The sequence below is a fragment of the Lepisosteus platostomus genome, chromosome 10, assembly GCF_059453375.1.
Source record: "Lepisosteus platostomus isolate fLepPlt1 chromosome 10, fLepPlt1.hap1, whole genome shotgun sequence".
In the NCBI taxonomy this organism is placed as follows: Eukaryota; Metazoa; Chordata; class Actinopteri; order Semionotiformes; family Lepisosteidae; genus Lepisosteus; species Lepisosteus platostomus.
In genome coordinates, this window is record NC_142620.1 from 50,371,683 (window position 1) to 50,379,658 (window position 7,976).

Sequence of the window (7,976 nt, forward strand, 5' to 3'; positions counted from 1 at the left end):
CTACGCGGTCTGATTCCTCCACTGGGGCTGTCCGTACCCAGTATGGGCGAATATCAGTCCCCACTGCAGTCTCTTGTTAACCATGGTCATCAGCTCCTGTATTTAAGTCCTGACCGAGCCCTTGCTCTGTGCTGTCATTGGGTTTTCCACTGTCTCAAGCGTGCTCTGCTCGTTCTACTGGTGATCTTCCTTGCTTTGCTTGCTCTTTACCATGCTGGGGGTGTACCAACCTTTCCTACATTTCCTGACCGTGATTCCGGATTCCCCTGGCTTCTTCCCAGCCTCCTCGGAAGTTCCGAATTCTAGAACTTCCCTACAGCGTCTGGAATGTGTTTTCTGTAGCATCACTGCCGCTTGTACCAAGTCACTAAAATATTCAGTCGTGCCCCCCCCTCGCCCACGCACCCATCTGTAACTGGTCAGTCTTCAACGCTGCTTGCTTGCGATTTTGGAAAGTAATCACAAATTGCTGCAGGGAGGAGATGGAGCCCTGGAGTCAGTCTGGAGAAGGCAAGCCTGACCAGGGCGGGCAGAGGCCTGCACTGTCTGCAGGACTTTCTATGGAAGCACACCTGGGTCTGGGGGTGCTAGCTCCTGCTGAAACTCTGAGCAGTCTCCCCCTTGTACAGGAAAACGTGCCGTACAGTCTTGTTGACCAAAAGGTCATAACCCACTGCTCTCATATCACTCAGCTGGAAAATTCTCATCTCCTGGTAACACTGGCCTTGTTCCGGGTGTGCGGTGTCGCACAGACAGCAGCTGCTGGGATTAAAGTTTAATTTGCTCCCAGGTTATTTACGTTCATTTACTGCAGCCGTGGCAGGAAACGAAAGCGAATGCCCCTTTCCAATTTCCAGAGCCAGCTGCTTCCCGTGAGAAATGCCTTCCACAGGTCCACAGGTCATCGTGGAGGCGGGGGAGACGCAGGGTAGAGTCTCTTTCACCGATGTCCCGGGCTGCGGAACAAAACAACGTGCTTTTCCCGGATGGGAACGCCGTTGAGAGTCACATGTATTCGTCCAGTTTTGTTTCACAGTCTGCATCTCAGTGATTCACATCCGAAATCGCCGTGATTTTTTCAGTCCATTTCAAAACAATAAAACAAGATCTGTAATGATCTCATAGACCAGCTCTTTGACTGCAGCTTGGGGAGGCATTGAAAATACCTCAGGATATTCTCAACCTCTCATGTTTTAAAACCTGCACAACAGACATACCCCATTTGAAAATGCAAAACAGCTCTGGGTTTGTTAACTGCTTTCTAATTACTGGACACTGCAGTGAATAAAATTGGATTAACCAACATGGAGTTCTGCTTTTCTTTCCCTTAAACACGAACAATGCTCTATCAATTATGTCTCACATGACTAGGTGACTGTTCGAGGAAAACCAGGCAATACGAAAAAAAGAGAGCAACAGCACTTCCTTAAATTCAGCCAGGTTAACTATGTAGTCACACAGAGTACAACATAAAACATGGTCCAGCCTCTTGGATCTTTGATGGACAAAGCAGTGAAACAGGCATCCCTGTCACTAAGAGCATTAGGATCTTGTTTGTAATGTAAGCAGAGTGAAACTTGATGGCCTCGGGAGCAGTCCTTTCTCTAAACACTTTGCAGAGGAGTGGCTGTAACCAAAGCCCAGCAAGAACCTGGAAGGAGTCTTACGTACAGTATGATCTGCAAGGAGTAAGACGAGAGAAAGATTGCCACGCTGTTAAGAGTGTGCTCACACACCTTCTTCTGTTAGGTGTCTGGATTAGTCCTGCCTGTTTCATCTCCTGCACTTTCAGAAGAGTGGTTATTTAATCCCCTCCCAGCCCCTCTTTGTCTCCACCAGAGAGTGTATGTTAGAGAGCATCCTCCTCGGTGCAATGATTAGCAGGACAATTGTACTGCATCAGACTGATTTCCATTCACAGCCTTCCCAAGTGCCCAGGCAGATTATATCCATGTGTTCCCAGGCACCTGGGGGAGGATGTGAAGGGCTCTCTCTGGTTGCTTGACTTGTGTTAGATCCAGGCTGTCCTGTCCTTACCAATGAAAGCAGGAAGCCCAGAGGCCAGATTGCACCATGTAGACAGGAAAGGTGAATAAGACAGCCTCTGCACAGCAGCAGCGGAGCAGAGAAGGCACCGAGAGGCACCCGAGAGTCATTCTCTTTGTTGCACTGTGTGGCATGGGAAAAAAAGATGAGATCAGCATGACGTTGCGAAGGCTTTCCAGCACAGAGGAGTAGCCAGCTGGCTTTGTCTCAGAGCTAATGACATTCCGTACTCAGGAGCAGCGGCAAGGACAGACAGCTGCCTTCTCGCCTGGGAACTTCTTCCGAAGGGCCGCGATTAAAAACACCTCCTGCAGGTACAAGGGCTGTCCAGTCAGGACCTTACGTAACAAAGCAGAATCAGTAAAGCCTTCTGACCCATAACTCACTCGTTTCTGAAAGGCTCCATCCCTTGAGTTCCGCAGTGTTGAGACTGGGTACTCGCATAGCTGCGTGTTTTGGGATTGTGCAGCGATGGAGCACTTTTGGGTGGAAGTCACTGATGGGCTTCTGGATGTGAGTGTGCCACCGAGCTCCCAGATGTTCTTGCACAGTCACGAGTCCCAGTTTACTACTAATCCTGCGTGACACCTTCCGCGAGTTGATCTATAGGCAGCCCAGAAAATCTGTTTTGAGAAACTGGTTGGAGCTCGGACTCTTGGCTGACACTTGGTTGCATTTGTTTACAAAAATTGGCCATGTAGAAAGATGTCGTGAAAAAACGCTTTGTGTTTTGTCTACAATACTTTGTTCAATTCTTGCTATGTTGTAAAAAATTCTGAAAAAATGGGCCTTCTGAGTGTCTCAACCCTTAAAGGTAACTCCCCCGAATTCAGGTTGAACTCAGTGATCGTGGGTACAAGCCTGGGTTACGTTACTAGCTGACTGTGGCTAAGATACTCCAAATGGCAGCATGACATTGCCTGAGCACCACTGAGAGTAAGGCATATGGGGATTAGTCTGCGGACATTTGCAGGCAAGCAGTGCCATCAGCGAGGGACAGGCCTCTCTTGCAGTCAGAGCTGATCCTCTGGCACGGGACTGTACTGCCTGAGACGCATTTACTGATCACTGATTCGAATGTAGGCGGGTTCAAACTAACTCATTCTCCTGTGTGCGGTGGCGGGGTTTGGAGACATGAGGGGATTTTATTGGGAATTGGGAATACATGTGTGTGTTTGAGGGTGGTGAGAGGTGTTTGCCTGTCTGACACCAAGCCCTGGTCCTGGAGCAGCACTGTGTCTCTGGTATGAATTCAAGCTGTGAAGGAGACGATCAGACTAGATAAGGCCATGGAGTGACACTGTATTGGATATGCCCACAATGAGCATTTTCCCTTTTGCTTGCTTACATCCTTTATTGTCAGAGATGGAAAATTTGCTTTGCATTTATTACTAAAAAATAAAGTAAAATATAATAATCGTTTGACCAGATTAAGCAGGTTAATATCTGTGGGAATGAAGGATAACTACTGCACTTAAATCTAAGCATTCGAAACCCTGATGGAAGGAGTTCAGTTTCACTTTGTAAGGTCATGACAGTCAATGGTATGTCAGGTACCACGCTTGAATAAGGGCCGTTTTGAAATTCTAAATTTATATTGACCTTTTAAGAGCCAAAAGCAAATGTACAGATATGCCCCAGACAGAAACCGAAATTGATTAACCTGTGATCAAGCGCTCGGCTAGAGCAAAATTAAAACAGAGCAGGTGGAGATCCTCCAGGACTGGGTTTGGGAATCATTGCTCTACAGACCTGATCTGACTTTCCCCATAAGAGCAACAACAGACCTCCGAAACCAGGCAAGACAAAAGACACACACCAGAGGTGAAGTGCAGCCAAGCTCACAACCTGCACAGACTAGCAGAGAACTACAGCCACCACCACCATTATTTACTATATTAACTGTAGAGCTGGCTCTGCACAACATCATCTCCATGTGTCACATGAAACCTTGCCTCCCACTCTGTTGAAACTCTGTTACGGCTTCCTGTAATTCTTTTATTATGTTAAGTACTTCTGCTATGACTTTAGTCCTCTTATGTTGTCAAGTGCAACCATGTTCTGAAATCTATGCTATAATTCTGTTATGATGTCTGCTGTTGGGTTATGGAGGCAGTGTGCAATTCTTCCAAAGCCCTATTTCTGCTTGTGCCAGTCACCCGCTGTCTGGGACTGGCTGTGCCTGAACGTGGAGCCCTCATCACTAACCAGAATGCCCCCCGCTTTCTATCTGATCTCTCTTAAATCAATCACTTGCTCATGAATAACATTAATTAAGACCCTTAATTAAATCTGCAGATGACTCTGTTATTCTCAGCTTGTCGCAAGCGTGGGCCAGTTGTAGATGAGTTGGTGTGAGCTTAACTATTTGCAGTTAAATGTCTGTAAAACCAAAGACATGGCAATTGATCTGAGGAAGAAACCCCAGACCCCTACTCAAACCTGCATCCAGGGAGAATTGGTGTTAATGGTTGAGATAGATAGATATATATATATAAGTATTTAGGGACCATTCTGGCCTGCAAGTATTTTGTATAAGGAAGCCTAAACATTTTAAGGTTGATAATACATTGTTAATCATGTTTTAGCAGTCTTGTATTGAGGCTGCTTTAACTTTTAGCCCTGATCTGCTGGTTTGGGAATCTGAATCTGAGGAGTAAGAGCAAATTGGTAAGTATTCTCATACTATGTGATACGGTGGGTTGGTTGGCTAAAGAAAATCTGCAAGAGCTCATTTTCACTTGTTGCTTGCTCTAGTTCTAAGTATTTCGTATGCCTGCTTTTAGATTGTTTTACGAGTTACTCTGAAGTTATTACTTTATTGCAAAACAATGAACTCAACGCAAAACGCAAGATTCAAAATCCGACCGAAAAATTTTATTTAAAATACCATGCAGGGTTTACCTTGAGCTCATGAAGTTGCCCCCCTTACAGACAGCACAAGCGATGAAACCCACCTCATTCGTTAGTGCTACGTTTGTGCCGGTTTGTGCCAACAAAACAAACTTGGTACTTGAACTAATGATTGTGATGAAAACAATGGGGGTAGTTTGTTTTCCGAGTCTGTCTGGTCGGGTGTGGTGGATGTTTCAATCTATTTCAATATAGCGCCTTCTTTTCCTAGCTGTGACGCCACTCTGTAATGTACAAAACTGCAAAGTCACGACCACCAGATCCTTCAGTTGTGATCTTGATCAGTTGACCCCAGACTTTGCAGCCTTTACATGAATAAGCAGTCTTACATTTAGGGAGCAGTTACTATGTTAGTTCATTGGGTTAGGTGTTTTCTTTTAATTTTTAACCATTTTCTCGAAAATGTATTGCTGGTGTACTCTTTTCACTGGATAAGCGACACCAGTTTCCAAATTATCGCTGGTACAACACGAGAGCTCATATTCACATTTTTAGGTATTACTTTCAAGATTTATATAATTTAACAATAAAAAACAAAATTGAAAGCACGAGCATAATAATATAATTATCATAGACTTTACATTTCTATTCAAGCAGAAGGTGTTTCCCCTACCTTAAATATACGATTAAAAATGTTCAAATACCATGTATTCATTACAGAAAGCAGCGGAGACAGTTATATTGCAAATAAAAAATGTATTTCGAAGAGTGCGGGACATGGTGAATCAATAAAGACGCTAAAAAATAAGCTGATGCAGTTATTTTGCAAATAAGTAAAGCATTTTAAAAATAGATTCTCATTGACAGTAAACAAGCCGATCCACCTGGCGCTGCTGGCTTGAACAGCTCTCAGACCCGTGATTGGCTAAAGCCCCGAACAGGTCGGGCCGCGATTGGGTGAAGAGTGAGAATCGACACTCTGATTGGGCAAAGCGCAACAGCGGAAGTTCCGAGAACATGTAGATACACAGGTGATGGATGTTCTTCTCGGTCCAAATACTGTAGCCCCGGGTAACCGTGTGTGCTGTATGAGAACGCTGGATATACAGTAACACATGCTTTGGTTTACAATTACTGGTCAATCTAAGTCGCATCGAGGTCAAAACTGAATAGCAGACAAAGAATGTCATGGCATCCACAGCGCGTCCACGACTCCGATAGCATGTCACGATAGGAGTGCGCGCATCACGATCACATCGCAAAACCCATTACTGTCATGGCGCCACTGTCCATATTAAGTTCACATTAAGTCGCGATATGGCATCCACATACAACGCCCCCCACGCCCATGTCGCGACATGGAGCCCCCATATCGCGATATGACATACCCCGACAAAAATGTCCTGTCCCCATGTCGCAACATGGAATCCATATGTTGCGATAGGACATACCCTGACAGGATATGCTGACCCCATGTCTATATCGCGACACGTCCTATCTGGGTATATCAAGTTCTGAAATGAGACCTTTGTTGTGACAGCGGTGCCAGGGTGGCATGGAAGCAAGGCGCCAGTCGTGATATACACTGCCGCGATATACATGCGATATACATGGGGTACCTATCATAACATGATGCGGAGGTCTTGTCGCGATGATATCGCAAAGTTACGCGTTTGGCAACAGCGTGTCACGGTAGGGAAAGAAAAGGAAAACGTGCCTGAGAAAATAAAAACCATAGATCTTACAATCGCGGTGATTTTACATACAACCACAGGTTTACTTCATAGATGGTTAACGTGTTGGCATGAGTCATGTCTTAATATTATTCACATGTAAGGAGGCTCATATGTTTATGGATACTGATTGTCTTTAAAATGTTAGGGGTACGAGCTAAACTGTAACAGAGCGCTTGAAGTCGTCAGACGGGGTCAATGGAGGTCAAAGTCACCAGTCACCGTGCATGGTCACTTGATCACCGGAAAACCAGGGCTCTATATCTCGGGAACGAAAGCAGCACAAACGCTACTTTCAACTGCACAAACCGGCACAAACGTAGAACTAACGAATGAGGTGGGTTTCATCGTTTGTGCTGTCTGTGGGGGGGCAACTTCACGGAGCTTTTAACTTGTCTTTAAATATTCAGCGGACTTGAGCATAACATACCAGAAGAACGTGCACTTATGGGATTCAGAGGTTGGAGTAAATGCATCGCCCCAAGGGTAATATCGAGTGAGGCGCCATGAGATTAAAAACGACGAAGGTATTACAATATTAAGTTTTGAAGATCTTGTTGGATCCTTCATGATGCTTTTAAACTTGTATGAAACCCACGAAATTAGTATTCTATTTTCGATACCTAAAGACACCTAATATGGAAATTCGTGACTTCCCACAAGACTAAACACTGAATTGTTATAGTCGCGTTACAGTGCTAACCAATTCATTGTACCTTTAATTGCAAGAATGGTCTGCTAATAAAAGCGTCAATTACATATTTTGGATGTATTTTAGCTCTGTAAATTCATTCACTTAAAAATACTGCAGGGCATTTAGAGGCGATCTGAATAGTTATCTGTAAAATCCACACTCGGATCTATCCGTCAATATTATCTTAATGTTATTCATGCATTCCAAAACTTTTAATTTGTGTACAGGAGAAATTTTAGAACCTCTTCGTGCTCAACTCATACAGGTCGAGCATGTATCGAACTGCTACAAGCAAACACTGGCACTGCGCCTTTCTGTTCATGAAACACTTGTATTCAGGAAGCCAGGCTGTTCTCCTTAAGACCAAGATGGTCTGGTCATCTACAGGCGGTTTTTTGAAAAACGTAGATGTATGCATTTTTTCGCCATGTTGGCTAATAAACCAAAAGCCTAGCGCTAAATAGCTCTAAGAGCGTCTGACAACTACGATAGCCAATTAAGCGACGGCTACGCATGCACCACCCCACTATATTTACATAAATTTCTTATTGGTCACAAAAGATACAGCAGCCAATAGCAAACCACATACGATGAGAAAAATCAAACACGTAACGTTAAAAAGCAAATCATGTAACGCAAACAAGGGGAAA